The sequence below is a fragment of the Carlito syrichta genome, unplaced genomic scaffold (genome assembly GCF_000164805.1).
Source record: "Carlito syrichta isolate Samal-C Ts95f unplaced genomic scaffold, Tarsius_syrichta-2.0.1 Scaffold104742, whole genome shotgun sequence".
Lineage (NCBI taxonomy): Eukaryota > Metazoa > Chordata > Mammalia > Primates > Tarsiidae > Carlito > Carlito syrichta.
Window position 1 is genome coordinate 97,757 of NW_007048838.1, and position 18,848 is coordinate 116,604.

At 36.0% G+C, this 18,848-nt stretch overlaps 1 protein-coding gene across 1 annotated transcript in view; it reads right to left on the reverse strand.

The window, feature by feature from the left end:
• FBXL4 (F-box and leucine rich repeat protein 4) overlaps window positions 1-18,848 on the reverse strand; it is an 81,702-nt gene that overhangs the window by 62,432 nt on the left and 422 nt on the right. The window contains exon 2 of the mRNA XM_008065803.2: window positions 61-178. The gene's annotated coding sequence lies outside the window, so the exon portion shown is untranslated. The remainder of the gene's footprint in view (window positions 1-60; window positions 179-18,848) is intronic.

The following is an 18,848-nucleotide window of genomic DNA, read 5'->3' on the forward strand; positions in this document are numbered from 1 at the left end:
TTCATGGCCACGGCTGGCTGGCATCTGGTTTGTTGCCAGCGACTCTTAGAAATCACTCACCCCAGACATAATGGTCACAGGATACACATGGGAAATGCAAAAGTTGGCACTCATCCATGTAGCCTGAAACTTGCATGCTGATTTCAGGTACAAATGCTGAAATGTGGCATTCTTTTACCTGTAAGACAGGAGTTTGGGGAAATATTTTTATGTCCAACTCAGGAAGTCAAAATATCCCCAAAAGATTATTATATCCCCCAAAAAATATTATTATAAATATTTATTAGACACAAACTTTCAAATAAAGCAGGCCATGTTTTTCCTAAATCTTGTGGGCAATGTTGAATAATATATATTTTTACAATTTTATCACAAAATCTAATAAAAATATAATGATGAATCTTATATAGAGAGGTTGCAAAATCAAAGCTTTTGTTTCAAACTATGTTTGCATTCATATTTTTTTGGGGCCAAACAGTGTTTTGTAAAATTGATCTAGTTTGTAAATTTGAACAATCAAGAGGACCCCGAGAGGCCTAAGCTCTTCTGATGGCTACCCTTGTTTCCAGCCAACTCTACTCATTTATAACACAGCCCCGGCCTTATCCTCACTAAGTAGATGCCCTCTTGACACAAAGAAACTCATACTTATTTTTATACCCGTAAAGTCTTGAGTTTAACTTCTATGAAGTAAAAGAAAGTGACTGTGCCAACTTTTCTTTACTAGAGCAATGAGCTAGCCTTCCAAAATGTTAGCACTAAGATTATAAGACATTACTTGCATTAAATGTCTCTCCCACCCCAAAATTTCCAATAGCTTTTTCTTATTTACAAGACAGAATCTAAATTCTTAGGTTTGGTGTTTCACAGCTCTCCTCAAATTAGACCAATATCTTCATATCCAACCCAGGAAACCTAGTCACGTTCTTACCACCCTTCATATTTACTTTAAGTTTCCCTTCCTCTACATTTCTTTTCTAACCACTTTATTCCACATCAGTAGGCTTACTCTCTGGCACCTACTGGTACTATATTTTTATCAGATCTACATCTTAGCTTCAGTAGGGTCTAGATTAAGCTTCTTGCAGATGGGAATTTAACTAAAGATCTTAGTTTCTCAAAGTACTCAGTATATAGTAAGCACAAAATATTTACATGTTGGCAAAAGGGTGATAAGCAAACAAAAAATTATAAAAGTCTAAAGTAGGCCAGGTGCGGTGGCTCAAGCTTGTAAGCCCAGCAATTTGGAAGGCTGAGGTGAGGGGACTGCCTGAGCCCATAGGTTTGAGAACAGCCTGGGCAACTTGGCGAGATCTCTTCTCAACAATAAATCAAAAAATTAGCCAGGCATGGTAGCACGTGCCTGTATTTCCGACTACTTGAAAGGCTGAGGTGGAAGGATTGCCTGAGCCCAGCAGGTTGATGCTGAAGTGGCCTTGACTGTGCCATTGCACTCCAGCCTGGGCAATGGAGTGAGACCCCAACTAAAAAAAAAAAAAAAAAAAAAAAGGGTCTAAAATAATTTTAAATTATATAATGGCAACCCTTGACCTCTCTATCCCAGCCAGACCTAAACACACAGAAATGTTTAAAAATACAGCTAGCTTTTAATGGGGTTATTTTTTTGTTGAGTTATTTGACATTCAAGCAGGTTCTGGATATTAGTCCTTTGTCCAATGCATAGTTTACAAATATTTTCTCCCATTCTATAGGTTGTCTGTTTACTCCATTGATTATTTCTTTTGCTATGCAGAAGCTTTTTAGTTTAATTAAGTCCCATTTGTTTATTTTTTATTTTGATGCATTGCTTTTGAGGTCATAAACAGACATTTCTCAAAGACTACACACAAGTGACCAACAAACATTTGAAAAAATGCTCAATATCACTAATCATCAGAGAAATGGAAATTAAAATCACAATGAGATACCATCTCACATCAGTCAGAATGACTGGTATTAAAAAGTCAAAAAACAACAGATGTTGGCAAGCATGCGCAGAAAAGGGAATGCTCATACACTGTTGGTGGGAATGTAAATTATTACAAACCCTATGGAAAACGGTATGGAGATTTCTCAAAGAACTAAAGCCAGAACTACTAGTCAATCTACCAACCCCATTACTGCCCAAAAGAAAAGATATCATTATATCAAAAACTTGCACTCCTATGCTTATTGTCACTGAACTATTCATAACAGCAAAGTCACAGAACTAACCTAAGTGCCCATCAACATACGACTGGATAAAGAAAATGTGACATACACACACACACACCATGTTCTCACTTATAAGTAGGAGCTAAACAATGGGTATACACAGACATACAGAGTGAAATAACTGACACTGGGGACTCCAAAAGGGAGGGGTATGGGTGGTGGATGAGGGTTGAAAAATAACCTATTAGGTACAACAATCACTATTCAGGTGAAAAGTACACTACACTACAAGTCCAAATCCCACTACTATGCAATATATCCATGTACTAAGCCTGTATATGTGCCCTATAAAGCTATAAAAATATACACAAATATAACATGACTCAAACCATAATGGTTCAAGGGGACTTTATAACATGCAGAGAAGTTATTTCAAGACACTGGTCACATTTGGAAGGACCTTCATAAAGTCAAAACTCAGAAATAATCACTCTACCCATCAAACCAGGACCATGAACATGTAGCTCACTGACCAGGAAGCCCAAGTAGGCATGGCATCAACTGAGGCAATGGGAGGAAGTAACCAGAGGAAATCAGGACCCTATTAGCTATGTACTATGCATAAAGTATGGGCCTAAATTTCATTTCCTTCATGGTTTAGAATCTCACTCCATCTCCAAGCCAAAAATAAAAATAAAAAAGTAGGCCTGAACTGGTAAAACTAAGTTAGGAGCTGGTAAGGCAAATGTGAAATTTCTTTGCAAGGATGCTTCCAAAACACACAACAGACTAAATATGCATTAAAGATGCATCACAGAAAAAAAAAATCATAGGCCATAATAGAAAAATGAGTCACAATAAGGAACAGTCAGTGGACTAACCAAATGAAGAAATTTGTACCACAAGAACAAAAAATAATATTCAAAACAGGATGTTTTTTGGAGAACAGTAACAAAGCATTTGTTAAAATAAATAAGGTGCTTCTGTAGCACATATTCCTGGGATATATCATGAGTCAATAAACATGAATAACCTCAGGATATATAATACTAAGTGCTGAATTAGCAGTCACATTATAAATATGGGGAAAATAAAATAACTATCTAGTTATACCACTCTTTATTCAAATATTTCAAAAACTACAAGTATAAATCTGTCAAATAAAAATTTACCACTGTGCAACTCTCAAATCCTTAACACAAAATTTGAAATGCTAACAGCCTTTCTTTTAAAATATATATTTTATTTCAAACGGCCTACAGGTAAATTAAGAATTATTTTCTAAAGAAGTAATTTGATCCCTCTCTTTTTGAAAATAAATAGAATTAACGGAATAAAGTTAAACTGCAGAAATAACATTTAAGAAATAAAGAACAAGACGGGTTCGGTGGCTCAGCCTGTAATCCCACGCCTTTGAGAGGCTGAGGTGAGTGGATTGCCTGAGCCCGCGGGTTCGAGACCCGCCTGGGCACCAAGACCTAATCTCTACAATAAATAAAAAAAAAATCAGCCAGGCGTGGTAGCACATGCCTGTAATTCCGGCTACTTGGAAGGCTGAGGTGGAAGGATCGCCAGAGCCCAGCAAGTCGAGGCTGCGTCTGGACTCCAGTCTGGGTGACAGAGTGAGACTCCAACTCAAAAAAAAAAGAAAAGAAATAAAGAACAATATACAATGAGTATCCAACTCAAATGACAGATCATCTAGTGTGGATAGCTGTGGATGTTTTGTTTCAGGATTCTTCAAGGGAAGAACAGAAAACCATCTGCCAAATTGGATGGATGAGTTGACTATATGATCTCTAGATATCAATTCGCACTTCACAGTATATAAATTGCTTCAACTAAGCTCCTCCTACTTTTCCTAAAAAACTGTGTTTATCAGAAAGCAAAACAGCTTTTTAAAACCAAAGAAACATCTGCAAAATAACATACCATCATTCATGTGAATTTTCACAAGCATTCTTGGCAAGAAGATTGAGACAAATTGTGAAAATCAAATTCTATTTGGTATATCAAGACACAAACTTTATAAATGTTTTGCTAGCTAGCTTTAACCATGTAGATTATAATATCAAAGCAGTACAATTGTCATATGGCCAATATTATTTTTAGGCTGTGTTAAAGTTAAGTAAAATTCTGCATTGAGGCAACATATAAAAAAGTAAGTTACAAACTGTAAGTATATGTGTTATACGTTCAAAGTTCATCAATATAAAGATGTAAAATGGATGCTTTGGGTTTTTCCAACTATGGATAAAAATAATATTTAAAGTTGATTTTTTATTAAATAAAACTAAAAATAGCAAAAGAAATCATAAAAGAAGGAAAAGCAGTATATGACATACTGAAAAAGCAAATTACATTTATTATTTTTCCAGCAGTACTATTCAAAAAATGTGACAGAAGTTAAAACCTGTTTTTGAAAATAAGCAAGGCACAGAAGTAAAGAGGAGAAGTGTACAAACCCACTGCTAACGTCCTTCATTGATTCTAAACTCACTTCCAATCTACTAAGATGACACATAAAAGTGTTTTAGGGGTGGGGAAAGCATATGGAGAAGAAAGGACAGCTCCCTTTACTTTTCTCTGGGAAATGAAGCTGAAAAGGGGAATGGAGCCATTGACTCAGGACTCATGTGGTTAGCAACGACCAATGCAGAAGTCCAAATTGTCCATGTACTGTCTGGACTTTTGCCAAGGCCTGGAGGCAATTTGTGATAACCAATGAATATCCCAATGGGCAATAAACCAAATGTAAAAGATACAATAACTCTTTTTTATGAGGAGAATGGGATTCAAAGACAAAATGATTTCTCCCACCTGGTGCAAATAAATAAATATTAGTCTGGAATACTAAGTTTGTTCAAAAGGGTGATTATAAAATGTATCTTTAGGAGACATTTCCTTTTCTAGTACATTCAAAAGGTTATTTTAATTTTAAAGATTCACAACATATAAAAATATTTTTTCCATTTCATAAGAAGTCAGAATCAGGGTAATCTTCATTTCATTTGTTGTTTAATACAATTGCTTATCAACAATGATTATGAGGCAAGAAATTCTCCACACAATATTTATACTAGCACAATCAAAGAATACAAAACAACAGTCACTTTAACTTGTATCTTGAGACTTTCCTATTCCTTGGGAAACAACCTGCTTTATACAACATGATTTTATTATAATACAGCTTTATTTTCAACCACATCTTCCATATTATAAAGTGCTCAACAAAGTTAAATAATACAATTACAGAGAAAGCAATAACAGTGGAAAAGAGAAATTAAGAGGTATAGACAAGGGAGAACATATGTTTACCACTGAGATTTGAAGTGAGATGGGGAGTCGATGAGGCGGAGAGAAGCAGGATGGCAGGAGCTGCGGAGAAGGCGCCTGCGCTTCCACAGAGGGAAAAGGAGGAAGGAAAAGGACTCTTCGTGAAATAACAAAGGAGCAATCAGAATGAACTGGAGCCAGGACAACGCAAAGTCTAGGTTCACAGTGTGATCAAAGAACCTGGAAAACACACTTAAAACTCAAAAGAAGACCCCCAACTTATATGAAAGCACAAAAATGTGGAACAAGATAAAAATGACAGGCAATAAGGCACAGGCATATACAGAAGGCAAGCTGCAACACAACACTTGCTTGCAAAATAACCCAGAGACATGCTCTCGAAACGATGGGAAAAAAGAGGTTATAGACAGCTTTGCAGCATAGTAGTAGAATGCTCAATGTATTAATAAATCAAGAAAGACCAAATCGTAAATGTTTATCATTTCTGAATCCTGCTAAAACTGATTCAGAGATACTATTTTAAGGAAAGAACTTTTCTGGCTGAATCTAGAAATCAAAACTTGGGGAATAAAGGAAAGTATCAATCAAGAAAAGAGTGGAATTATACCAGAATTTAGTGTAGCATCCGAAATTTCTATCAGCCCTCTTTCCCAGCCCAGCCTCCTCTAGGCATCTACACCAACACGTGTAGCATTACACACCAACATGAGGTACCATTAGAGGAAGGCTGTCTTCTTGATAACATGATATCCAAGAATGTTCTACCTACCTTTGCACCGGTCCTCTCCCTTCCCTTTCACTTTCACACTCACCACCCTTGCTGGAGACCCACCAGAACCTCCCTATGCCCTCAACAGTATGTGTGCTCTCATGCCTTGGCATCCTCAGCCTTCAACAAAACTAGGTGGCTGTGAAATGCCCTCTCTCCTCTTCTGCTTGGCACCTCTGACTCATCCTTTGAGACTGGGCTCAGGCTTTATCCACCACCCACCTTTCCTTTGTTATTATATGTTCCATACTATTTGCTATTTATTATATGCAGAGATATTTTTCTATCCCAAGAGACTACGAATTCCTCAAGTTCAGAGAATATGTCTTATAACTACATCCTGAGGGCCTAGCCCATGCCAAGATATGCTTAATAAATATTTGCTATTTTCTGGAGATTGGCAGAGATGGTATAAAAGAATTAAAATAAGCAAGCTTAAAATAAATGAGATGAAACCAATGACCCTTCAAAATAAGGCATATATAGACCAAAAACTAAAGCAAAAAATGTACCATATCTTGACATAGAAAAAAAGAAGGGGAAATGGATAATAAAAACTGAAACACAATAGGTAAGAATCAAATGTATGAACTTCTTTGAAGTCATCCAAGAAGGAACAGTGTATATATTGAAATTTTACTGTTCAAAGAGAATGAAAAAGGTGGTAACTTCTGTTACTACAAAAGCAGCCCCTGAATACATAAAAGAAACTTGACTCTAGTCACAAAGAAACTCTGATTGAAATTAAAGAAAGATTCAGAAAAGAGATGATTGGAGAGGTAAAAGAAAGCTATTTTCTCAAATACGATGATTTTTTTAACACTCCAAATCTATGTTAAGACGGTAGGTTGATTATGGAGAACTGGAAAAACTATGGATGAAAAAAGAAGTTACTGAAAAAAAGGATAACCTAAGAGCTAAGAGAGAAGAGACAGGCCAAGAGAGGCAATAATATAAGAGCTAAGGTAACAAGACAGATTAACATTGTTCTGGTTTTAGATACAATATGGAGGAGCAAAGGCCAAGCTTTAGCAAAAGCATTCTTTTTCTTCATCTTAATTACTGATATTCTAATTGTACGATATGCTTAAAATTAACATATTGAAAAATGGTGTCAGCAAGGAGATAACCAGGGATGGTATCTTGAGACTTTATGTGCCTCTCTCTTACTCTATGTAAATTCTTCCCCAGTTAAAACGTTTTATTATGATTATATTTTTTAATCAATAAGGTACCAATGTAGAATAAACAGATATAGTTCTTAACTGAATCAAGGGGATCAACAGGAAAAACAGAGACGCCTAACCAACTTCAAAGTTTCTTGAAATTCAAGCAAACAAAGCAAATGTAGAAGCAGAAATATGAGCCAGGAAGAAAAACTTAACGGCTGAGGAAAAGTCTTGACAACCAGAGGCAAACAGTACCTCTCTCTTCTAGGAATCAAGGTAACCCTCAAAAATGCAAGGAAGTTACAAGAAGTCTAGAACACAATAGGCTCTGCAAAAACTTCTGCTGAGTTAATAAACAAATGGCAGGGACTAAGCAAAAGGTACCTAAAAAGTCAGACTAGAAATGCATTTTTCAGAAAGAAAGGAACAAGATTTAGAATCAATTTAAACTATGGCTTGATAACAATTAGTTCTGCAGAATGTGTCCTTTCTTCTCTTTCTTTCCTGGACTCTCCTTGACAAGCATATCCAAACTTTGAAAATATTTCATAAGTAATCTTTAGTAGCAAGAAAATCAGAAAAAGGAATAAGAGGAATCAGTTTAAAAAAAAAAAAAAAAAAGCAGAGCTGTGGGATGAGTGGACTGACGATTTTTCTGATACAATTGACCTAGAAACCCTCTTCCCGCCCAAGATACTATCTCACAAAGTGACAAGCAAGGACTTGTTTCTAACTACACAGATATAACAATACAAAGTATCTTAGATACAGCTGTCACTATGTTATATTATCTATACTTTACCTTTTTCTTCATTGTTTAATCATGGGGTAAGACTAACCCATCTGAAAGAGAACCAACTCAAAAAAAAAAAAAAAGAAAGAAAGAAAGAGAACTGTGAACTCAGAAATAACCCTAAACCTTTAACACACAATATATAGTTAACTAAAATATTAACAATTAAGGATATCTGGCTGTGAATTTTAATGGCCTTACTGAAGAAACAATGATATTTCTATTAAAATCACACTAATTATATGTCAATTTACTTGAACAAAATAACAGCTACACATTTTTGTACATTAACATAGAAAACATTTTACCTATAAAAATATAGTGAATTTATAGTTACCCTGCCTAACAAAAATCCAAGTACAATATCATATGTCTGTCACAGCTAGCCATTATAGCTAAAAGAACAACTAACTAAAATGGTATAATACTGCTAAATTACCTTTGGAGCTTAATTTGCATTTCAAAAAACTCTGCCCCATTTTAAGCATAGTTTGATAAGTTTTGAAAAAGATATGCAATGTAACTACCACCAAAATCAACATATAGTATACTTTCCATTAGCCCAAAGATTTCCTTGGTGGCAATCACCATCCACAAACTGCTCCAGGCAAAAACTAATCTGCTTTCTGTCACTACAAACCAGATTGTCCGTTATTCTAGAATTGCATGTAAGGAAAATAATAATAGTATGTTCAGTTAAATCCTGAACAACACATGTTGGAACTGTGCAGGTCCAAATATACATGAATTTTCTTCTGCCTCTGCCACTCCTGGAATGGCAAGACTGATTCCTCCTCCTCCTCCTCCTCCTCCTCCTCAGCCTACTCAATGTGAACATAAGGACTTTTATGATGATCCACTTCCATTTAATAGTAAATATATTTTCTCTTTTAGATTTTTAAAAATAATATTTCTTTTTCTCTATCTTACTTTAAGAATACAGTATATAATAATAAATATAGCATACAAAATATGTGTTAATCAACTGTTTATGTTATTGGTAAGGCTTCTGGTCAACAGTAGGCTATTTATTGATAGTTAAGTTTTTGGGGAGTCAAAAGTTACATGTGGATTTTTAACTGCATGGGGGGTCAGCACCCCTAACCTTCATGTTGTTCAAGAATCAACTGTACTCTTTTGCATCTGGCCTATTTTGTTCAGCATATGTTTGAGATTTACCCATGTTGCTATGGGTATTATGGGTCAGTTCTGTTTATTCTGAATCGTATTCCATTATACATTTGACCCTTGAGCAATATGGGGGATTGGGGCACCAACCCCTCCACCATGCAGTAAATATTCTGAGGAAAATAACTGATTCCAAAAAAACTTAATTACTCATAGCATACTGTTGATCACATTCTTACCAACATAGTCAATTAACACACTGTGTATGTTACATGCATTATATGTATTATATTCTTACCATAAAGTAAGTTAGAGAAAAGAAAATGCTATTAAGAAAATGTTATTAAGAAAATCATAAGAAAGGTTCATGTTGTAAAGGAGTAAAAAGCAGTCCTAAATAATTGAAACCCTTCTGTCATATTGTCTAATGTCAAAGTTTCTGCCACGGCATCTTTTATGGCTTTTTCCTCACCGTCTGACACTAGTTTGGAAGCACTCATCTTCATCAAGTCATCTTCTGTTAATTCTTCTGGTACTGTGTCTACTAGGTCTTGAATGTCTCTAGGATCCATGCCTGGAACTCCTCACCCCTCACCTTCTTTGCCATATCCACAGTCTCGCTCATGACTTTCCTGATTGACTCTCTCATAAATCTCATGAAGTCATGCACAACATCTGGACAAACCTTTCTCCAGTAAGAATTTGTTTACGGTTTGATGACTTTCATGGCTTTTTCTGTAACAATAATGGCATCTTCGATGGTGAAATCCTTTCCGACTTTCATGATGTTCTCTCTATTGAGTCCATAGTCTATTGTTCTCTAGTCCATAGAATTGACAATCCTTTTCTACAGTACAGCGTGTAATGTGCCTTAAAGGTTCTTTATGACCCCATGGTCTACAGGCTGAATTAGAGGGGCAAGTAGAACACATCGATGGCATTGGTGTTACACCCATGGGGTTCTGGGTAGCCAAGGGCATTGTCCAATATCAAAAAAAAAAAAAAAAGAAGCAGCAGCAAACCTTTAAAAAGCAGTTTTTTACTGATGAGATACCTCCTGACTTCAGGGACAAAGTATCAATGAACTCAAACCCAAAAAAGCATTCTCATTGTCTAGGTCTTCTTGTTGTACAACCAAGACTGGCAAGCTTTTGTGCAGCTGATGTTTATTTTTCCCTTCAAGCCTTGGTAGTGAGCAGCTTTACAGATAAAGGAAGTCCTGATCATAAACCTGACTGCATTTGTACAAAACAGTAAAGTTAGTCTATCCCATCCTGCCTTGAATCCTGGTGCTGACTTCTCTGCCTTACTAATAAATGTCCTTTGTGGCTTTTTTTTTTTCCCCCAGAATAGTGTACTTTTGTCTGCATTAAAAACCTGCTTAGGCAGACATTCTTTCTCTTCAACTATTTTAATGGTGTTTGGAAACTCATCTGCTGCCTCTTGGCCAGCAGAGGCTTCTTGACACTTCTTCAATCCTCTTTCTAAAACTATCAAACTATCCTTTGCTGGCATTAAATTATTCAGCTTTAGATCCTTCACCTTATTTTGCTTTGTCTTATGATGACTTCACTTTCTCTTGAATCATATTAGAGCCTACAGGTATACCTTTCCTAAATCAGTCCTGCATTCACATAAAAGCTGCATTTTCAATATGAGATAAAATGGTATTTCACAAAAAGTGCAAGGTTTTGTACCTGCTGGTGTAGCTACAATACGGTTTCATGAATTTTCTTTTCCTTTTTTTTCTCTTAACAATGAACCTTACACTGGACTAATGTATCTTGAAATGGCAGGCAATCATTTTCACGGACCTCAATCTATGGTATATATCAAGTAATTCAACTTTTTCTTGTGATGTCATGATTCTTCTCTGCTTCTTGGGAGCACTTCCAGCATTACTAGTAGCACTTCTTATGGGTCCCACGGTGTTTTTCAAGGTGTGAGAACCACAAGAGATCACTTTTTACTGCAATATACAGTTTACTGGAGAGACAAACTGCTCAATGGGAACATGATTAGCTTCACACAAGGTTTTAAGCCAGTACTTACAACATTTGAGCTCACTGCAATAGCAACAAAAGACTACAAAGTTATTACAGTGGTACAGTATTACTACAGCTAATTTTATGCAGTTATGATTTAATATTTATCTTTACCTTTGTTTACATTTCTTATAGTTGCAAATGGCACCATGTATATTGTGTTTGTGTGCAAGAGTTTTGATACATTTTAAGTTTTTGCAATAGATCTGTGTACTTTACAGTAGTAACTGATAAAATAGACTAGAATTTACCTATATCCTATGCATTAATGACATACCTAACTTTGTAATTTTTTCAGTATTTCTAGGCTATGCAGTTTGCCTACAGTTTTTGAAACTGTTGCAAATCTCCAAAAAGTTTACCTATATTTATCAGGAAAAAAAATCTGCACATAAGCACACCTGCACAGTCCAAACCTATGCTGTTAAAGGGTCAATAGTATGGATACATCCATTCACTTGTATATGTTGGGGCTGTTTCTAGTATCAGTTTCCAAAGTGGATGCAGCATTTTACATGTCCACAGGCAATGTGTGAGAGTTCCAGCAGCTCCACATCCTTACCAATTCTTAATATTGTCAGTCTTTACCCTGAATTTCTCAATGGATTTATGATGAGAAGCATCTTTATATGTGCTTACTTGCCATTTGTAGCTTCTTTAGTGAAAAGTCTGTTTTGCCCATTTTAAAAATTGGTTTTTGTTTTCTCATTAATGAGTCGTAGGAGTTCTTTATATACCCTAGATACAAGCTCTCTGGCACATAGAAGTTTTGCAAATATTTTCTCACCATCTATGCTTGCCTTTTCATTTACTTGAAAGTATTATTTTAAAGAAAAAAGATTTTATTTTTATTAAGTCCAATATATCATCTTTTTCTCTAATAACATACCTGTGTATGTCCTAGCAAACATATTACTGAAGAGTAGTATCAAGCACAGTTTTAAAAGGGTAAACCCTGAGCAAGATAGTATTTAACATCTTAGATCTGAGAAGCTAATCACAGACCGATCAAGTTTTAAGATGAGACAAAATTAGATGCTGCAAACAATTCTAGTGGGAATGCAAAATGGTATAATCACTCTAAAAAACTTTGGCAGTTTATTATAAAGTTCCATAAAACCTTCTTATCAAGCTATCCAGCAATCCCACTCCTAGGTATTCACCCACATGTACTGAAAACTTATATTCAAACACAAATCTGTACACAAATATTTACAGTAGATCTGTAATCATTCCAACCTACAAATATCCCAGATGTCCTTAACAGGTGAATGATAAACAGTGGTACATCCATACAGTGAATTACTACTCAGTAAAAAAAGAAATGAACTACCAATGCAGACAATAATATGGATTAATCTTAAAATGCATTTTGCTAAGTGACAGAAGCCTAATGCAAAGGCTACATACATATTATATGATTTCATTTATAAGATACTCTGGAAAAGACAAAATTATAGGGAAAGCAAACAGATCAGCAATTATGGTTAGGGGAGGAAAAAGGAGTGAACTATAATGACTACAAAGGGGGTGCTACAAAGAAATTTTTGGGCGTTAGAATTGTTCTGCTTTTGTTTTCAGTCCGTTTTGGACTAAAACAAGTCAGTTGAGTTGGAGATCTGAGTTGTTTATGTGCATCTATCATAGTCAATTTATCTGTCCTCAAACCAGCAAATCCTTCAAGATATATTCTAGCTAGTAAGTCCTGCTCCGGGCAAAGCCTGCTCACAGAGCCCCAACCACTCATATTACCTTAGGGAACTATCTATGAGTAGTGAGGGGAGAACACAGATCTTCATGAATTCTGACAGATTTCAGACTAGGAACAAATCAATCAATACAGACTTGCCTTTTTATGTTTGAGTTAGCCATTTTAAAGAAAAGGAAACAAGTTAAGCAATTACAGCAAATACATCCAATAAAAATAAATACCAAAATCAAAATAGTTCAAAAGACAATTATGTTTAGTTATAGAATCTATAAAACAAGTATAAGCAAATTTTAAAAAACAATTTAAAAGTTCTTAGAAATTAAAAACATGGTGACTGAAGTAAACTGAACATTAAAATGAGAAAAATAAGTGACCTAGAGCACAGATGTGAGAAACCTAATATCTATGTAAGATGAATTTAAGAAAAGAAAAACTCATTGAAATTCAAGGAAATGCTAGGAGATACTCTAATATTTTAGAAATTCTAAAGGAAAAAACTGACTCAAACTCTTTTCATATAGAAACAAAATGAAAAATATTTCTGAACATGCAAGTATACTTCCCATATCTCTTCCTAAAAACATTACTCAAAAATGTATTTCAGAAAAAAAAGAAGGAAAAAGGTAAATTAAGATAAATACTTCAAAAAAGGAGATGACATAATATTCAAGTAACTGATGACGTAATATTCAAGTAACCAGTGACTTTGTAGTTAAATCTAAATAATTACAAATATGGTACTGGTAAAATTTAAAGAGAGTTTTTTATTAAAGCAGAACTTTCAAAAAGAAATTAAATAAATAAAACCAAGAATGTAGGGAAGATCAAGGTGTCAGCTTATCAAAGGGAAGAATGAGGGCAAAAAAAGAGATATACATGGTTTCAGAATTTCCATATCTGTAAAAGAGGCAAAAAAAAAAAACAAAAAAACAAAAAACAGTAGATATGACCAGATTAAAATTTCCTATTAAATGAAAAACCATGTTGCAAGGTATCCTAGTGATGGAACTGTTCTGTATTTTGACTGTGGTAATGGCCATAGAAATCCACTTAAAATTACCTAGAATACACACACACAGTAGTGTATGTAAAACTGGTGAAAACTGAGTGAGGTCTGTAGACTGTATCAATGACAATTTCCTGGATGTAACATTATATCTAGTTATGCAAGATGTTACCTTAGTGTGAAACTGAGTGATGTGTACACAGGATCTGGATCTCTGCATTATTTCTTACTACTGCATTATTTCTTACCATTATCTTTCTTAAAAGTTTTTTAAAATACAAAAAACAAAACAAACAAAAAACCCGCAGGTTCAAGACCAACCTGGGCAACTTGGCAAGACCTCATCTCTACAATAAATCAAAAATTAGCTGGGCATGGTAGCACACACCTGTAGTTCCGGCTACTTGGAAGGCTGAGGTGGAAGGATCGCCAGCACCCAGCAGGTCAACGCTGGGGTGGCTGTGAGCATGTGTGCCACTGCACTCCAGCCTGGGTGAGGGGGTGAGACTCCAACTCAAAAAAACAAAACAAAACAACAACAAAAAGGCAAACTGGAGGGCGAGAAGATTGCAGGGAGAAACAGAAGTCCAGCTATATGATGCTTATGAAAGGCAAATAAAGCAAAATGATGTAAAATGACTAAAACTAAGCATATGAACAATAAAGATCTATCAGGTATAGACAACACTAACAAAGAAGCAAGAGTAATATCAGGCAATGTAGACTCCAATGCAAAACTCATTCAACAGGGCAAAAAAATAGTAATTTTATATTTTTATGATAAAAATCTACTAAGAACAATTACACATAGGATCCTTAAGAATGAATTCAACCAAAATCATAGTCAAAGTAAAGAACTAACATACTTTGCTTACTCATTTGTCAGCTTTGAGAAACAACAAATAAGGATATAGTATGCTATAATAAATGTGCCAAATCAAAACAACAAGGAAAACACAGCTTATCAAAATAAATGTTTTGGGAAAATGTCCAGCAATTTGAAAAAATAAATTTAGAACATTATCTCATAGCAACCATTTTTTTAAAATCTAAAATATGTGATAAAAGAATGCATACAAAGAGTATTTTTAATAATCTAGGGTGAAACCAAGAGGCCATAAAAGAAAAGAATAACAGAACTGGCAATATAAATATTAAAGATTTCCATATGGCAAAATTTTCCAGAAATAACATTAACAGAGTACACTAAGATAAAACATGAGTAGTGTATTTGCAATATACAAGTCATTAATAGCCACTATATGTAAAGAACGACTACAAATCAATAAGAAAAAGAGGAACACTTCAACAGAAAACTAAGCAAAGAATATGACCATGTAAGTAACCAAAGAATACAAATAGCCAATAATTATATACAATAGTCAACTCCATCAGTAAGAAATGTAATATTAAAACAGAAATAAAAACTTATTTTTTCATCCATAAAATTACTAAATGTAAAAAATTATCATAACACCTTAGCAGTGATTTTGGTGAGCCATTACTTCACATGTCTCTCGTTTCTGCCTATCTTATAAGCCTTCATCCCAGATTCTCTCTTCAATGGTGTTTATAGAAGCATACAGCCTTGGCAGATAAAGAGATGTTCCTTCTGGAGCAGAGAGCATGTTTATTCACTATCCAGAAAAATGAAGATAACGTCTCCCAATATGGTAAAGCTCAGGCAAGTTTAACTGTAGCCCACTGTGAAAAATTCAGGTTCCTAAAGTCAGGATTCCTCTCCTGTAACACAATCTACTTTACCTGCCCTAGTGCCACTAGGCCCTTGTCACATCATCCCATGAAAACTAGGGCTCCAGGAATCAGTATAAGAGATGATGACACTCTGGCTATCGTTACTGTTTTGCTTTGTCTCTGACCCAGGAGTCTTATGTTTTCTGCAAGCTGTTAACTTGTAAATGGAGTATCATCTAAGACCCATGGCAATTCTTGGCAATGGTATGGCAAAAGCAACGTTCTTACAAATTGTGTAAATTTACTTTTATAAACGACTTTTTTGGAGAGCACTATGGCAGACTCTCTCACAATTTAAAACATATATATAGCCTCTGACCATCAATTCCACATCCAAGTATCTACAGAAAGAAAACAAACAAGCATGCAAATATGACAGCATACAGAATAAGCATAAAAATAATGCCTGCAGTTTTGTTTGTAATAGAAATAAATTTGGAATAACCTAGTAGCAACAAGAGTTTCACTAAACAAATTTTGTGTTATTCCTACAATGAAATACCAGAAATATTTTTAACAAAGACAAGATAATATTATATGCACTGACACAGAAACAATTCAACAATTATTACTAAGTGGAAACTACAGAAAAGTATATATGTTGCACTACCATTTATGGAACAAATATAGATCTAGACGCATCTATTTTTAAAACCTAGAAGGAGAACAAATTATTGAATAGTGATAGTCTTTGCAGAATATATGGCTACTAGGTAGGTGGGTACACAACATTCACTTACTCCTTTGGCTATTTCTGTATTGCTTGATTTTTCTTTTTTAGAGAATATATACACTGGCCAGTTACAGTGGCTCACATCTGAAATACCAACACTTTGGGAAGTCAAGGCAGGAGGACTGCTTGAGCCCAGGAGTTCAAGACCAGCCTGAGCAACATAGTGAGACCTCATTTGTACAATCAAAAAATTAACTGGATATGGTGGTGCACTTGTAGTACCAGCTACTCAGGAGGCTGAGGTGGAAGGATCGCCTGAGTCCAGAAGGTCAAGGCTGCAGTGAGCTGTGATTGTGCCACTGCACTTCAGCTTGGGCAACAGAGAGACCCCCAACTCTTAAATAAATAAATAAACAAACGATGTATGAATTTATTTTATGATCTAATAAAGTTTTTAAGTGTCTATTACAGCAACTCCTGAAAACTTTTATTTTGAAATATCCAATTGGGTAAAATACAAACGGACATGAGGATGTCACGGGGAACATTTCCATAGCCATCTATCTCTTAGTGCTGTAGAAGCCAGGTCCAGAGCATCCTAAATCATAGCTGATGGGGAGAGACACAACATTTGCTAAGAAACAGTGCAAAGTCAAAAGACGTGCGGATTTTGAATCAGGCTGCTTCTTTATGTACAACTCTGAGAAGCAACTCTAGCAGAGAGTTGCAAGTGAACAACAGAAGGGACTGATTTAACAAGGCTGAATGATTCAACTGACCCTGAAAAAGGCAAGCTAAAATAAATTAATTTCCAAAGCAGGTAAGGAACTTTAAAAGGAGGGGGCAATAGACAAAGAAAGGAAATCAACCTGCCCCCACTAAATGTGTTCCTTCCAAAAATATTTAGTGATGTCTACAATACGCCACTGATGTCTTCAAATCACTAGACATTAAAATCATTATAAAATTAGAGTAACGGAAGACAGGATCACCACAGGAAGCCAGAGATCACGGCACAACAGCTCAAAAAATCTTGAGAATTAGAAATCAGGGCCTTTGATAGTTATAGAACTTATCAGAAGGGAAAAGTAGAATTCAACAAATGATGATGATGTCACTAACAAAAAAAGTTTAGAGCCTTACTTCCCATCTCACACTAAAATATAAATAAAACCATTAACAGTATTAGAAGATAATGGAGGTGGATATTTACATACAATTCATGTTCAAAACACCTTTCTAAAAAGACACCTAAAGGAGAATATTGACCACACTAAAATTAAGAGAATGAGGCAAAAAACAAACACAGTCAAGAAAGAAGGGGCAATGTTTGTTAACTGACCATACACGCAAGTAAAAGATAAGCAGTTAACATTTTAAGATGCCACTATACAGAGGACTATAATTGCATCATGGCATGTGTAAAATAAATGAACCACTTTAACACTGAGCCGACCTCTCTGATTTTCAAGTCAGTAACAGAAGGGAAGAATATGACAATGCAGGGGTCAGAAAAGCCAAAATTGGGGGCAGCAGTTAAAAAAACAAATCTAGTACTCAGAAAGGAAGTACTAAAAGAGATAACTTATAGTGCCTACTACAGGATGATGCACACTGCCAACTGTAGACAAGTACACTAGCTGTCCCTTTCCTCCAAGAACTTAGTATCTGATAAAAGACTATGAGACCATGGATGTGTTGGATAAATCTCCCGCTACTCAGCCAACAGGTACAATACCTAGTACAGAAAACAGAAGAATAAAGTGAGTTTGGAGGAAATCATGTACCTAAATCCTGAACTTAAGAGACCAAGAAATGCTCGCAGGAAGCAGAAAAGGCAACCTGTGTCTTCTAACAGACCAGAAAGCAGCAATCCCAGCACCTGGTGGTGGGGAGCCCTCCAGGGCATAAAACCAGACGCGGTCTCCAGACCGGAGAACCAGCTGACCACAGGTTCACACCACCTTAACTTTCTAATAAGTCGCAGCCTGTATTTCAACGTGTGAATGCATCTCGAAGCTTGGAGGCCAGGGCCATGTGGGAAACCAAGGAACTCCAAACCCACCCCTGTACTAAACATGTTCACAAGGAGGCCAAGTGGAGAGCCATCACCACGCTCCAGGGGCATCCCTAAACTCCGAAACAAGGCTGCAGCCGAGCATCTTGTGGCAGTCCCGAAGAAAGAAAACACGGGCCTGGCGAGGCAAAAACCCTCGGAGGCCCGAGGGAAACCAAGGCAGCGGGCCCAGGAGCAACAAGTCCACAGACAGGCAGGTGGCCGAGGCGTGACGGCCGGGCCTGGCGCCCAGCGGCCCCTACGGCGTAAACAACCCCGCGCACGGCCCGCC